A 17,030-nucleotide genomic window follows, 5' to 3' on the forward strand; every position below is an offset into this window, starting at 1 on the left:
CACACAGAACAGTTTTAAAAATTGCATTTTACATAATAGTTGTATGGTATCAATTGCATAGTGTAGGACCCTCTTCATCTTTCTAAAAGTTAAGGCTTACATTTTATATGCAAGCTATTCTTGTCTCAAAAGATCAGGAAATATTTTATATTATTTTTCCCAAATTACTACATCTCAACCAGTACCAATTACCTTTCAACTCCACTGGTTCAACAGTTTTTCTCTGGCATTTGAATGTTTCATATTCTTGCCTAGGGGAAGACAGAGAAACAATGGAACTTGTGTCTCACATTTCCTTTTAAGCACCATATATGAGATTTCTTCAGAATTGCTTTATTTGTTACTGTCAAAACATTAATTAGTTTATAAGATAAAGCCCATAATTAAAACAATAAAAGAACAAATACACCCTTTCTTGGTAATCTTAGACATGTAAAATGGTTTTTAATAATAGAAATTGTGCTAATGGCCAAGAATCACAGAAAACTTACTGTTAAAATGAGTGTAAACACAGCACCCTCTAAATTTCTCTCCAGAAAGTCAAAATGATATAAGATTAAAACCCTGTGAGTAATATGTGAAACTTATAAGTTCTCTGTACTATGATTTCAGGTGCAAAGTGTTTTAGTTTCAGAGCAAATCTTCCTTCTCTGTAAAGTTTTTCTCCAGGCTGCTTTAATATCCGTGTTTCTCAAGCTGTAGATAAAAGTATTCATCTTGGGAACCACAATGGTGTAAAACACAGAGGAGATTTTCCCCTCATCCAGGGACCCAGCTGATGAGGGTTTAAGACACATAAATTCCCCTGATCCAAAGAAGAGAGAGACAGCAATGATGTGGGAGCTGCAGTTGCTGAAGGCTTTTGACCTGCCCTCAGAAGAGCTCATGTTTAGGATACTGGAAATAATAAAAGCATAAGAAATTAAGATTATGAAAGTAGGCACAATGATATTGATGACTGCTGCAATGAAAATCTCCAGCTCAGTGACATAGGTGCTAGTGCAGGACAGCTGTAATAAAGGCTGCACATCACAAAAATTAGTGGTTGATGATGTTTTTATCACAGAAGGTCAATCTCAGGACACATCCAAAATTGACCATGGAACCAGAAAATGCCACCAGGTAGAAACCACGGATACGGTAGGAACACACATTAGGGGACATGGAAATATTATAGAGCACTGGACTGCATATGGCCACATAGCAGTCATAAGCCATCGATGTCAACATGTAGCATTCAGAATTAATGAAAACATAATAAAGTAGAGCTGACTCATGCATCCAATGTAAGAGATAATGTTCTTGCTCAGTACAAAGTTCATCAGCATATTAGGGGTAATCACAGAAGAGTAACACAGGTAGACGAGGGACAAATTAAAAAGGAAAAAGTACATGGTGTGGTGAAGATGTGAATTCAATTCAATGAGAATTATCCCCAAATTTCCCAATGCCGTGACCGCATACACAATTAGAAACAGAAGAACCAGGCGTATTTGTAAATTCAACTGCTCTGTTCAATCCATCAGTATGAATTCAGTCACAAAAGAGCCATTTGTTGGACCCATTCTATAGGAGATATTGTAGACAGAGGGAAAACATTGTCATTAGAAAATGCTGTAGATATTCCAAATTCTTCATCTTCCACAAGCCTGAAATTTCTGCTGGGAGACAGGCAAATGCATTTTCCTGAAAATCTTAGAATCTGCCTTTCATTCTTGGTAGATATTGAATGACTTTTGCTACCTCTTACTGGTGTCATCAACATTAAATATATTTAAGTCCATCTCCAATTTAGCCTACGTAGCTAAAGCTAGTGTGGTCATAGGCAAAAAGGATTTAGAGAAACGAAGGGAAAGAAGATAGGCTTCTTCTCTCCTCTCGCTTTAAGGTTTCACTTTTTGTTGACTACCGAAACCGAAGCCAGATTCCTCATTACCCTGGTGCTTAAACTATTAAACTTAGAAGCATGAACACTCCTTCTAATCTAAAGCAAAAATAGAGTCCAGAAATATGTGCTCCTGCCCAATGTCATGAGAAAATTCTTAAATCTAGAGCAGTAAGAGCCCTCTCCAATGAGATGAAACTTTCTATTTAAAGTACTGCAGACCCCATGTCAACTGATTCTGAACATAGTTGGCTCCCTTTCCAAAGATATTTTTCTACCTATTTCATTTTAACTTGTAGGATTGCAGAACATGGGATGGAAACAGCATATTTTTCATCACTTAGCTTTATCTGGAAAAATGAACACATTATGCTAAAGAAGATAAGGAACTACTGGTAGAAAAATACTGAATGATCTTACCTGTTAACATTGCCATAAGCATAGAATAGAGAACGCTCTACTGAGAACAGTGGAGAGAATATCAGATGGTATTGGCCAAAGAGTCAGAAGTTCCAATTATTCAACAAGATTGGATTTAAGAGATCTATCATGCTATATATTACCAAGTGACTTCTGTATAAATACTAAATATTTAATAAAAGGAAATATCCTTTATTTTCTTTTCTTTTTTCTTATTTGTTGTCAGAGTGATGTACAGAGAGGTTACAGTTTCATACGTTAGGCCTTGGGTACATTTCTTGTACTACTTGTTACCTCCTTTATATGGTCACTAAATATATACACGCAAAAACACAAGAATACATAATTGTAGCTATGAAGTATGCTAATCAACTTGGTTGTGGAGTCATTTCGCAACTTATGTGTTAATCAGATGATCAAATTGGGCATCTCATGCAACTGATATGTCTCTTGTAAGCTTATTTCCTCAAAGATATACATCCAAAATTTACATGGTAGAAATAGACCCCAAAGTGCTAAATATAAAAGAAATTATGCTATCAACAGGTTTGCAACTTACACTCCTTAAGTGAGAAGAACAATGCTTATTCATAGTTGTTATGTATACATGCTCTCGTTCATGGAAACATGGAATCTCCTTCTAACTATTAGATTCCTTTGTTTTGAAGAGAAAAACACACTTAATATCTTATATTTCCTGGAAATCTGTCAGCGGGGACCTAATGTATAATAATTCTGTTCCCTAAAATATGACAAAAATAAACATCAATTCTTTTGATCACTTTGCCACTTTAAGAGATAACAGAAGATTTTGCCCAGGTTCAAAGTAATTGAAAGTCTTGGTTATAAGCAAACCACAGCTTTCTCAAACTCTTTCCAGCAAACAGATGCCAAGTCTTAAAAGGAAAGCTTTGGATTATATTCACAACTACATGTAGTAGCATGAAGAATTGCCAAGGGAATTGTTTTCTCATGTTTTTTCTCAGTGTTTTCTCAAGCTTTACCTTCTCACTAGGGATTGTCCATCCTTCAGGGTAGAGCTAATATTAGACTTTCCCTCTCATTGTGGATTTCCCATTCCTCAAAGTAGAGCAAATATTAAACTATCTTCTTTCCCTCACCAGATCACTTCAGGAAAATCTATGTCACTGTTTTCTGCTTTTATGATTGTTTCTTTTTGTTGAGCTTATTTTATTTTATTAATGTTTAATTTTATTATCTTTAAGTAGTTGTACAAAGGAATTGCCACTGAACAAATAGTTTTTGAATACACTGAGTCATGATCAATGGCATTCCTTTCAATATTGTCACCCATCCCTCACTCCTCACCCCATCCTTCATTCATCTTAATGTTGCAGGATATACACTGTATTATTGTCTACATTTCTCACTCTTCTCCTCTTCACTTGTCTACCCATTTCCCCTTGACCCCACCCCACCCCTGTCAAGTTCCCACTTCTTGGGTTTCTATTTTTCTGAATATTGATTTTGCCGAATTTTCATTTTGCCTTTCCAGGCAGCTTCACTATTTGAGATCTCCTTTGAATGTACCATATTTCAGTTAATACATTTCTATACCAGCCAATATAGTTACTTAGGAGTTTGTAGGCTAAATTGAGTTTCCACATACAAGGGTAAAGATGGATTCTTTGTCTCTTTGGGCCTGACTTACATCACTTAACAAAATTTGCCAGCTGTACATAGGATAACGGCCTAATATCCAGAGCATGCAGAGAACTCTAAAAACATAAACCTTCAAAAACCCAACAGCCCAATTAATGAATAGTCCAGTTTGCTAATGGGAGTTTTCTAAGAAGAAACAAAAATGGTCAATAGACACAAGAAAATGTGATCAGTAACTGTCCTTCCTATTTCTATTTTAAATATTTAAAAGGACAATAGATACAGAAAATTTATTGTCTTCATTGTGATCTAGTGTATTCTCTCTACAGGCAAGCAGTGTTTCCAAGGATCAGCAAGTTTTTTTGTTTTATTTTTCTGCTTTTGTTTCCCATGGTGCTATGTATTCACTTGCCATCCCCTTATGTATGATAGACAAACTCATCCCTAGATTCCTCATCAATGTTTTCTTTAAATATTTTTCATTATCAATTCTGGGTTTTAGTTTAGGGCCTGACCCCAGGTGGACTAGACAGGTGCTCTACCTATTTTTTTCCCACAGTTCCAGGATTTTTTTTTGAAACACAAAAGAATCTATTTTTGGTAAACTGGATAATTTGTCTTGAATTCATAATTAGGCAGAGAATTTGGCCCTGTAGGTCACTCTCCTGTCATCTTTTCCCTGCCACAACTTCCCCACAACTTTCCCTATTGTCTCCTTGTCAGTCCTTGGTAGGACAATTTCTCTACTTCTGGGGAATCACCTAGAAGACACTCCATGGAATGGTGTGTGAATCAGGGCTGATTGTTAGGAATGAAGAGGCTCGTTTGAGTGTTGTGACTTGGATCCAGGTCTTCATTCATTGGTGATATTTACAATGAAGCAACAAAATAAAAGAAAGTCTTGAAGCCTGTGGCTGGTATCTCATGTTGGTAACTTTAGCTATTTCAGTGGATGACATAAGATAGCCAAAGTTTCTTATCTCCAGTCCATCCACAGGAATCCAGAGGTAGAGCTGAGGTTCAAGTGGAAGATCGCTAACTATCCTGAAGCACAAATCAGGCACTATGCCCAGACCTTGATTTCAGGCTCTAGGTCTGTGAAACACACACACACACACACACACACACACACACACACACACGTGGGGGAAGACACTTTTTTTGGAGATAGAATCAGTCTATTTAGCCAGACCTGTACACCAGAATAGAACATTCTGATCTTGCTTCTCTATGGCAACTCCTTCCATGTGTGGTTAGCTCCATAGCAGAGAGAGTTAATGCCTGAAGATTCCCATATTTTCACACAAATGCCAGGTGCCCCAACATATTCTCTCATGGTGGTCTTGGAGAGCCCACATGGGTCCTCGGGGTGCCTAAAGTTTAACATTCATGTGACTTCCGGCCTTGGACCAGCCTGCTACCAATGACATGCCTAAGCCACTCACATTGCAGGGATTGAGAGAGGCCATCATTATGGGGACTGAGGCAGTATAGAGTGGGTGAAAACTCAATGTGTCTTGTATGGAATTTCTTACATGTTGCCTACTCATCAGGGGCATGCATGGATGTGTATTTGTGTTCTTGGTTAAGGATGGCCCTTCTATGAAGAGGTGAAGTCCTGAATTTAGTGAGGTGTAGGGTGACTATGCCCAAAAAATCTTCCATTCGGGGAGTTTCCAGTGTGGACGACAACCACTCTTCTTTCAAGTGGTCCCCCTGATGGATCCACCCTGTGCTCCTATCCTGGTTTCTGTTTCTCATCCTGAATGTGTCCTGATCCTTGACATTAGACAGGATGTGTGTAGGAATTAACCTTATTAACCCACTCTTGTAGGTGTCTCAAATTTTCCCCAACCTCCTGTTGGATATGCAGCACCAGAGTAGGACTGGATTCTTGAGGAGTGGTGATGCCCACATGTCTGTGTGAATAGAGACTCCCTATGCCAAGGGATGGGTTGCTGTGTTCAGGTCTGCATACTAGACCACCTCTATACATACTTTATGGAGGGTCATTCCTCCACAATTTCCTGAAATGGTCAACCAGCTCTCTGTCTACTCTTGACTAAGCAAGTGGTTAAGTTAACGACATTTTCCCACAGCTGATCTGTCCATCCTAAGGCTTGAGTTTGGGAGTCGAAGGCCAGACCTCCCTAGGAAGTTCTGGCAATTCATTAAAGTATGTTTCTTCTATGAAAATATTAAGAAGAACTCTTATTAAGGTTATACAAAAATTGGTTATGTCCCCAAATTACAACATGTAAAACCATATTTCAGAAGGTCCTTGTGTCTAGGCTATAGCTTATGTTCCAGAATGGAGCTTATGATGAAGGTCATTGCTACGCCTTTAATAATATCAATGCACCTATGGAGAAATGTTGAATGAATACAGAAGGATCCCAGCCTAGTCTTTACATTGCAGAATTCTCTAATACTTTCCTTTCTTTGTCTGTATAATTTTCATATTCAGTTACAGCAAAGTATGTCAAATGGTCATCCCTTTAATTGAGACACATCATGGAGTATTTTCATCTTTCTTTACTTTTTGAAAAATGAAAATACCTACCCTTAAAGAAATTAGTGGTAATTTAACTCAAAAGAGTTAAATCATACCATATTATCAAATAAAATACAGAATACACATAAAATACAGAACTGAACTAACAGATATTATAAGTAAAATGGAGAATGAGATACTGAATTGTTAAAAATGCTCAGAGAAGTGCCATATATTTCAAAATGTAAACATATGGCTAATGTTATAAGCGGAAAAGTATTTAGTATCAAAGTAAAATAAAATGGAAAGAGAATCTAAATCCATATATTGAAGTTGATGTCTGATACTCAAGCCTTTGTTACAAGGGAAGAGAAGGGATGGGAGAAGTGAAGGAAAGGAGAACCATTTGAAAGAAAAGCTATGAAATTTCAAACAAAGATATTTAATCTTAATATGGTACTACAGAGTGGATCTGTCAATCTCAATACTGCCTAGGATGGGTTCAAACTCATATTCAAGTGAACTGCTGCTAGGACTATAGTCACTTCCTAGAGCACTGACTATTTAATGCATTTTTAAAGTTGTGATATGCAATTTATTTCAATTTTCAAGCCCAAATACTATATTGTTAATAATTTTTCATGTGAAAGAAAGATTAGTCTAAAAGTTTTGCATATAGATACACATCGAAATTTTATTCATAGGTGTCAAAACTTCCCTCAATTTAAACAGAGGTAAGTGTTATATTAGTTATAATGGTAAATTATTCTTGACATTATCCAATAACATATTTTAACTTTCACATATATCTAACATTCTAAATATACAGATGAAAAAAGCAGTAGTAGAGTGAAGAAATTAAGTCAAATAGCCTGTGTTTTAAGTACAGTTTTTGACTTTAGCATTATACAGATTGATATGGAGAAAAGTACAAGTAGAGTTCAACATGATCAAGATACTTTTTTTCATGGTAAACTTTATTGGGTACATCTAAATTGTATGAAGTATTTTTAATGATTCAATATTTGGTGTTTCCATGCTGGGAATTAATATTTTAAGATTCTTAACAAAAACTATCCATTCCTTTTTGAATACTGGTTGCCACACTAGCAAGTAAGGAATTCAAGATTTACAATAGGAACGAATATGGGTCCTTCTTGAAATCTAAAATGCACATGTACTCCTTCTGGACCTTCCAGTAAAGCTGCCTTTGACAATGAAAGGTGAAAAGTACATATATGCCCTTCAATAATAAATTGAATAATACTTTCAGAAATAACTAGAATGTGGGGCACATTTCACCTTTCTCAAAACAAACAAAACTGTCATATAGCAAAGAAAAAAGTTAATAAAAATAGAATTAAATGTAAGATAAATAGGATCTTATTCCATATTTGCCTTTTCATGGTTGGTAATAAAGAAGTCATCAAATCCTTATGCTCTTGTAGGGATCTGTTATTCACGATGAAGCATATAAGTTAGATATACTAAAAACACAGAAAAATAATACTAGCTACACTGGAAAAGAAAAGCCAACTAAACAACACATGCCATCATTTGTAGAGTCTCATGTTTCTCAATAAAATCTTTTCATAGATAAAGGGTAAAAAATGATTAAAATTTGTGACTGGTTGCCTCATTATTGCTTCTAAATATGTCTCCCCTTTGGATTTTTACCAGAACATTTTTCAATCCCACTTTGACATCCTTGTTCCTCAAACTATAAATCAAAGGATTAAGCATGGGCCCAACATTAGTGTAGAAAACAGAAGAAAAGATTCCCTGCTCCATAGATCCAGAAGAGTATTTAAGATGCATGAATTACATGAATTACGCAGATTAAAAACAAAAGCCATTATGTGAGAAGTACAGGTACTGAAGGCTTTTGCTCTTCCTTGAGTGGATTTAATTTGGAGAATGGTACTGATGTTAAAAACATAAGAAATAAGATGGTACAACTGGGGATTGTGATGTTAATGCCTACAACAATGCTGACTACAATCTCATAGGTGCTGATATAGAAAGCACTAGTAGTGGTTGATGACCTTGACATTGCAAAAGGTCAGTCTAAGCATGCAGCCCGTGTGGACCATGGCTCAAGCAAACCCCATTGTGTAGGCAGCAAAAGACAGCCCGGAACAGACCTGTTGGGAGGCGGTTATATTATACACTAATAGAATACATATGGCCACATAGCGATCATAGGACATCGAGGTCAACATGTAGCATTTAGATGTTACAAAAAAGATAAAGAAAAAGAGCTGAAATTTGTACCCAATGTAGGAAATGACATTCTTCTTTAAGACAAAATTCAACATTTTGGGAGTGAAAACAAAAGAGTAACAGAGATCAGTAAAGGAGAGGTTGAAGATGAAATAGTACATGGGAGTGCAAAGGTGAGAATTTAGAACAGTAAGAGTGATCAAGCCTAGATTACCCACTATGGTGACAATATAGATTATTAGAAATATGTAAAATAGGGGTAGTTGGAGTTCTGGCTGATCTGTTATTCCAGCAAGAATAAACTCAGTCAAGGAGTCATTTACACCCAGTATTCTCATCATTGTAAATCTGAAATGACACAGTAATGTATTAAGAGGTTTCCAAAATCCCCGCCTTCAATCTCTCAATTATGGACAAGTGGTACAATTCAAGTATTTCCCTTTTTGTTTATGATGTCTGAATGGTGAGTCTTATCCTACTTATCAACATTCCAATGACTCTATCGCTTTGTATTTTTACATGAGCTGACTGTGAAAAACCTTCATTCTTGTCCTCCCTAGAGATTAAGGAAGTGGTGTGGCTAAAGTAAAACTCTCCCTACTGATGTGCTGAGTCTGTGGAGATGTGGCTCTCAAAATGTCATCAATTCTGATCCTTATTCATGTTTTCACTACTCTATTCCCTTCAGATGATCAGAATAAAACAGGAAATTGCTGTAGAACAGCAAATCATACAGACATTCTTCCTAGAAAGGATTTCCTTAAATCAGTGATGTCTGTCCAAATGATAACAGGTATTGGGGAGAGATGTGGTAGCTTCATATTTATAATTAATCATAAACATCAATGTTTTTACTCACTTTTCTATGTGTTTTTCTTGCTAGATGGAAAATGAAGCAAGGTTTGTGAATGTTCTTTCAAAAATCTTCCATGGAGATGTGAAAGGAACACATGACGTCAGTACAGGTGATATTTGTACTGATGTTTCTGTACTTTTATGACATGCAAATTCTCTCTACATAAATCATATAAAGAAAAGAACAAATTTTCCCTCCACTGACACTCCCGTTTCCTTCATGTCACTTGGAGCTATTCTTCTTGGTCTTGCTACCCAACAAAAGATGAGGGCATGCACTGAGTTTAAGAGGAGATGCAGTGAGGCAGCAGAGCTCCATACTATTGATTATTATTATTCCAGAGACTAATTCTCATTTTTCATTCATTTCAATGTGCACAGTGACCAAAAGTAATGGAGATGATATTAACTCACCTGGCTACAACTCAAGTAAATCAGTACTCATCTCCCTTATGACTCTCACCTGCCTTTGTTCAGTAGGATGAACTGGCTTTGGAATTGTTCGTGCTGACCACATCCAGTTACAGAATCTTCCCAGTTGATTTGCTAAAATGTCATCATATAACATTAACAATTACGGTGCCTGAGAATAACCAGGAAATAGAAATCCAACTTTGAATAATACATCGGCCAACAGGAGAATAATAAAATTTCCAGACTTGCTGCCAGAGTTACAAAATCATCCATCATTGGAATTTAAGACTTCTAGTTCTTTTAGTCTTAATTAGAAAGTCCCCCAGAGAGCTCCTCTTAGTGTCTGTGTTTACCTCCTACTTTATGATAATAGCTGTGAACTTCCCAATAGGTATTTATAGTCTCCTGGGCATAAATGTTAGATGTCTGTGCTGTGACTGATAAAAATGAAAATAAAATAAGTCATTACAATTTCTGCTAATTATACAGATAACATTTTAGTAAAAGTTTGTCTCTAATTATGACAGAGCAAATTTTTTCATCCTTGTTAGTGGGTCCTTGCTTGGAAAAAAAACTGAATCTATTTTTATGGAAAAAACGTCAGGGGCACAGTTTAGTGGACCAAAATAGTGACTAGTCTCCTTAATGTTTTCATCAAGGCAAGCATTTCTTTTCCTTTATACTATAACTAGAAAAAAAAGTCTGAAGCACTTAGATTAGTGTACTTATAATTTATGAAAGACTAAGTGAATACAGTGTGTTTCCTATAGGGTATTCCCATACTTCTCTCCTGTGTCATTAGAAATAAATTCCATTGTCATTCTGGTTGCAGTTAGTGGTCTCAGTGGAATATGTAAGAGGTAGCACACTGCTTCCCATACACATTACAATCTAATTTTTCAACCCCACATGGAAAGTGAAATCAGTGATCTACTTTTTACTTAGAAGGAGATCACAGCAGTTCTGACATGAACACTAAATTTCTTTCCTTTCTCAGAGATTGGGTCTTTGAAGACCAAACTTATCTTCATGAGCTTATGTTGAAGGCCTAGCAGGGAACAAAATATCTATTCAGGCTAGCATACTATCTCCTACAGAGTGTACATTATTATATGTGAGCATTATGTGCTGACAGCAATGGCCTCTGATTACTATATGGACATCTGTAATCGATTTCTCTATAACAGTGCCATGTCCCCCAAACTGTGTTGCTTTTTTAGACTTGGTTCCTTCTTCATGGAATTTTCTAGTGCTATGGCCCCTACTGAGTGTGACCTTCTGTGAGGCAAACACCATCAAACACTACTTGTGTGACACCCTCCCTTCATTGGAGCTCTCTTTTGTGGTCTATGTGTCAATGAACTGGAGGTTTTCATTATGATTGGCATCAGCATCCTTGTACCCAGTGTCACAATCCTTATTTACTAAGGTTTCATCCTCTTCCACATCTTCCATATCAGCTCCTCTGAGGGCAGGTCCCAAAGCCTCAAAACCACTTCTGCTATATCAATGAATGATGTCTTTTTATATCAGTCATTTCCCTTGGATGAACCCTTTAATCTACAAATTGAGGATGACTAGTATTAAAGCTACCTTGAGGAAAACTCTAAGCAGGAGAAAATATTGATCCTGAACAATGTCATTCTCTGCTAATAGATAAAAAGCAGGAAATTTTGGTATATTTGTCCAAGTATTCTATTTTTTGCAGTTTTTTAAAAAAAATATTGGGGCTGGGGATATGGCCTAGTGGCAAGAGTGCCTGCCTCATATACATGAGGCCTTGGTTCGATTCCCCAGCACCACATATACAGAAAATGGCCAAAAGTGGCGCTGTGGCTCAAGTGGCAGAGTGCTAGCCTTGAGCACAAAGAAGCCAGGGACAGTGCTCAGGCCCTGAGTCCAAGGACTGGCCAAAAAAAAAAAAAAAAGAAGTCCCCCCCCAACACACACAGACACACAGACACACAGATACAGAGACACACACACACACACACACACACACACACATACTGTAGGAGCAGGGTGGTTGAAACTAAACCTGCTTGTACCTTGCAGCAAGTAGTTGTGTATAATTAAAGGGATAAGATGTTGAAGTGTCTCATCAGGTGGCAATTGTGACAAAAATGAAATTTGTTTATCTTTCATTGCTACTTTACAGAATAAGGAGTTAGAACTGAAAACCACAGTCAATAGCTTAAAAATAACTTCCAGGGAGTGTGCAACATTAGGGTTAGGCTGCTCCTTTTTGAAACCAGAGGGATTGAAGTCTTGATTCTAGCATTAATTTATTTTTCAGACAAGGAATAAATCTCCATGACAAACAAGCACCTAGATTTTTATTTTCTTTAAAGGAGAGTCGATTTCAAAGCCAAGAGTAATGTCTTACTTTTAACATAGCAGCACATTTAATATAGCTTTGACAGAAAAATCATATATGTGAGGATAAATCATAGTGTTTGTGTTAGTCATGTGGATCATACATTCTGAAATGAACAAAAAATTAAGCTAATTAACATTTCAATCAACTCTACAAACATATCTTCTATGTGTTTTTTTGATATGTGTGTATGTATAAGATTATTTTTAAAATGTATCCTGCTGGCAAATTTCAGTCAGCTATTGAAGTATTTTTGACTATTGATAACAAATGTTCTATTATAAATACTAAGATTAAGCATTTTTCACAATTACATCTTTTTATCTTTTGGAATACAGCACCTGGGTTTTCATTCGCACTGACCATGGCACCCAGTATACTACTCATTTCTTATTGCTAGCATAGAGATAGAGCAGCATTATTTAGTTTCCATTGTCTTGATTATTATGCTTAGCATGAATTCCTCGAATTGTGAGATATACCCCTAAGACCTTGAGATATACTAGCTTCTTTACACCTTTAGAAGTCCAAATATTCAAGGATATTGGTAGGAAAATATCTGAAACCCATCTAGAGAAGGTTTAGGTGTTGCATTAAATAATTTTTCTCTCAGTACAGTTTTTTTTGCCAGTCCTGGGGCTTGAACTCAGGTCCTGAGCACTGTTCTTGGCTTATTTTTGCTCAAGACTATCACTCTACCACTAAAGCCACAGCACCACTTCTGGCTTTTTCTATATATGTCGTGCTGAGGAATTGAATCCAGGGCTTCATGTACATGAGGCAAGCACTTTATCACTAGGCCATGTGCCCAGCCCCTCAGTACACTTACTTTACACCCTACTAGGTTTGTTTATTTTGTGTCTTGGAGCACTAACTAAAACATTCTTATTGTATTTTACCTTCTTGTTTTAGACTAAAAAAGTGTATTAATGGTTCTAACACCTCCATATTCTATTCCATTTTGAGTACCTCACTCACATTAGCCTATTTCCCATATATTGGACACTATTTGAAGCATCATTCTTAATTTTTTATTTAACAACATTTGAGCTGAAGAATGAAATATTATTTTGACCACCCCTATTTACAAAAATAAGGAGACACAGAGATTCTACATTGTATATCCAAAGCACTGGAGTCAGGAAATGCAGGAAAATATTCAAACACAGAATAGATCCCCTAAGTCCATAACCCTCATTCTTTCTTAATAAGACGTGCAAATTTTCTACCTTTACTTTTATAACATTTACAGATCGGATAAAATATTCAGGATGCATTTAGTGTTATATATAGCTTTAGAAGTGATGCAAACCAATAACATTGATTTCAGACATGTCTCAGGTTAAAATATATGTGAAGTAAGTTTATGTGAAGTTGAAAATGTTTAAAATATAAGTCAGGGAATCTGGTTGTTACCATTGCTATTAATGATAGGAAAACAAAGAGTAAAAGAGCTAAAAAATGTCCCTTAAGAGACCAAAATGATAAAGAGATGCAATAATTGATCCAGTACAAAGGATGTACAATCCCTAAAGAGAATGTAATACTTCAGCATAATAATGATTCCCTAGTGCACAAAAGACACATTATATATTACCCAGTAAATGCAATAGCTTTATGGTCTTAGTAAATCTCGTTTTTTCACTGAGATGGGATTGAGTTATCTTCTAAATTTCACTAAGTCTTTAAACTCATGTGAACATTCTAGTGGCCCATAGTTTGCAAATATTTTTATCTCAAACTGTTTGTTGCCCACATCTGTTTAGAAACTTGCACATTTTCATGAAAAATTCTGACCAGTAGCTCAGATAGATGAATACTTATGTTCAGGCAGCCTCATCTTTGAATCTGAAGAAGAAAACCTGAGATTCAGGTTCTGCCCTAGAAGCCAAGACCACAGTGATAAATCACCATTATAAGCAGGAAAAACGTTTTCTCTTCCAAAGAGGGTAATTTTTAAAATTTTCTTTGTTAGGAAGTAATCTATTTACCAACTTGAGTTATAATTAACATTAGAGATAATATACATGTCATACAACTTGTCATTTTTCCCAAAATAATAGTTCAAAATGATCTAATACAATATCTAATGAATATGTCCATCACTTGTAGGCCTACTCCTGTGTTTTTAATATGTGAGCACACATATAGTGAGAAGATAAACTTAAAATGGTTCCTCCGCAATTTCCAATTACAAAATGTGGCATTGGTCATTATGGTTAAGAGGTGTTTATTAGTTGCGTTAAATAACTCTGTGTAAAATTGAACCCTCTTATGCCTTGGCAAAAATTAAATCACCACATTTTTTTCTCTCACTGTTTGTGGTAATAATCTATGCTTCGCTTTGGTGAATGATATTCTTGAAGCTAACACATCTAGGAGAAATCACGAAGTGTTTGTTTGACTGTTTCTTTTATCATTGTCATGCTTTTTGGTTTTTGTTTCACGTCCTATTTTTTAAATACTTTTGAAAAAATTCAGAGAACTAGAAATACAATTGATGCAATGGTAATGTTCAAGTAAACCAGGCAGAAGAGTCTTCTGAGAAAAAAAAATTGAGATAATTCACAGTCAGAAAATGTAAGGAATGCAGGGTTTTAAACAACAGACCTATCTCTGCAGACACAATTTGCATTTTTCTACAGTTTCATATTTTACTATGACATAATTAGCCTTCTAAGAATCAGATAGAAGCAACTTTTACACATACACCACCACTAGATTATGGTCAGTCTCAGTGTTTAGCAAATGGTTGCTGTGATTTCTGTCTCTACTTTGACTACTGAAGAGAGGGTTGAAGCAATGAGGAGATGATAAGAGAAAATGTCAGCTCTCCCCAGCTCCATTCTCTCATCTACCATATGAAAACACCGAGATTCGCTGTGTAGACTGTGGGTGATAGTATAAACTATATTATGTTTAAGAGTATAATAAGGAAAACACTATGTTGCTTGATGTTACTCTAGAAAACAGGATTAAAGATATGATTTATGCACTGGGTGAGTGAGTTCCAGATATTCACAGAATGGACCTAGTATTTGTGGGTGGCTATTTTCTAAAAACATCTAAATGTCTTCTGATTTCACTTGTTTATGTGTCCACAGATTCTCTTACAGAAGAATGATCTAGGAGAATGGGCCTTGTAAATTAATCCCTTGTGACTGAATTTATTCTGGTGGGTTTAATAGACCGGTCTGATTTGCAGATACCCCTGTTCATTCTGTTCCTAGTAATATATTTAGTCACTGCCTTGGGAAATATGCTTTTGATCATTTTAATTACATTGAATTCACACCTTCACACACCCATGTACTTTTTACTCTTTAATTTGTATCTTGTAGACCTTTGCTATTCTACTTCGATTATGTTGATGAACTTTGTTCTGAAAAAGAATGCCATCTCTTATGCAGGATGTATAGCCCAGCTCTACTTTTTTGGTTTCTTTGTCCTTACTGAATGCTACATGCTGACAGCAATGGCGTATGACTGCTGTGTGGCCATCTGCCATTCATTTCTCTACAACACTGCCATGTCCCCTAAAGTGTGTACCTATCTTGTATTTTCTTCATACTTCGTGGGTTTCACTGATTCCCTGCTTGAAACAGGATTTGTCTTAAGTCTGACTTTCTGTGATGCTATGCCATCAACCACTTTTTCTGTGATGTTATGGCAATGCTCAAGCTCTGCTGCACCAGCACCTATGCCAGAAAAATAGAGGTTCTTATTGGAGGGGCCAAAGACATCATTTTGTTTAGTACTATTATCATTATCTCTTATGTGTTCATTGTTTTCAGTATCCTCAAGATAAAATCTACTGAGGGTAGATCCAAAGCGTTTACTACCTGCAGCTCCCACATAACTGCTGTATCTCTGTTTTTCAGATTCTGTGCATTTATGTATCTCAAACCTTCCACTCCTGCGTCTCTGGATAAGGAGGATCTCTGTGATTTACACCATTGTGGTTCCTATGATGAACCCTTTAATCTACAGCTTGAGGAACACAGATGTCAAAACTGCCCTAGGAAAATCCCTCTGCAAGACAATCAGTTGACCAGAAATCCCATGGCTCTTTGCTTTCAAAAGAATGGCATTGAGGTATTCTTTGCTTCAGTTAACATATTTTCAATGTAAACTTATCTCCTTCTAGTCGTTCTTTAGCTCAAGGCTAGCACTCTACCACTTGAGCCACAGCGCGGATTCTGGCTTTTTCTGTTTATGTGGTACTGAGGAATGGAGCCCAGGACTTCATAGATGCTAGGCAAGCACTCTACCACTAAGCCACATTCCCAGCCGCCATGAGTACATTTCTCATTGAACACTGTTTTCTCTTCCCTCATTTGTCTCCCACTTTCTCTCGTTTCTGACTCCCTGCTCCCCAAATTTTAAAGTTCATTTCAAACATAGGATTTTGTGCATATCGCTGTTGCATTAGTTCACCCTCTGTCCTTTTTTTTCACTATTTTATTATTTCCCTTCCCTAAATCAGATAAATGAAGCTCTATAAGACACAGGGCAACAGATTCAAAAACAGTGACTACAGGGGATAAATCAAAGGGGGAAAAGGAAGAAGAAAGAGAATGACATGCTGCACATTAAACAAAGAGCTTTTGTTTTCATATCTTGAAGTTCATTTTGATTATCATCATTTTATATGGTCCTATATACGTAGCTATTGATTTATTGTGATCCTCTGTTAGGACTATCCTGGACATATACTAATGGTTACAAATGAGGGGTAC

General features: G+C 36.3%; 3 pseudogenes; 1 reads left to right on the top strand and 2 right to left on the bottom strand.

The window, feature by feature from the left end:
* Positions 1 to 608: 608 nt before the first annotated feature.
* LOC125367047 lies at positions 609 to 1,565 on the bottom strand (annotated as a pseudogene).
* Positions 1,566 to 8,036: 6,471 nt separating this feature from the next.
* On the bottom strand, positions 8,037 to 8,983 carry LOC125367048 (annotated as a pseudogene).
* A 6,462-nt stretch (positions 8,984 to 15,445) lies between these two features.
* Positions 15,446 to 16,342, top strand: LOC125367049 (annotated as a pseudogene).
* Positions 16,343 to 17,030: the final 688 nt, after the last annotated feature.

The sequence above is a fragment of the Perognathus longimembris genome, chromosome 18 (assembly GCF_023159225.1).
Source record: "Perognathus longimembris pacificus isolate PPM17 chromosome 18, ASM2315922v1, whole genome shotgun sequence".
Lineage (NCBI taxonomy): Eukaryota > Metazoa > Chordata > Mammalia > Rodentia > Heteromyidae > Perognathus > Perognathus longimembris.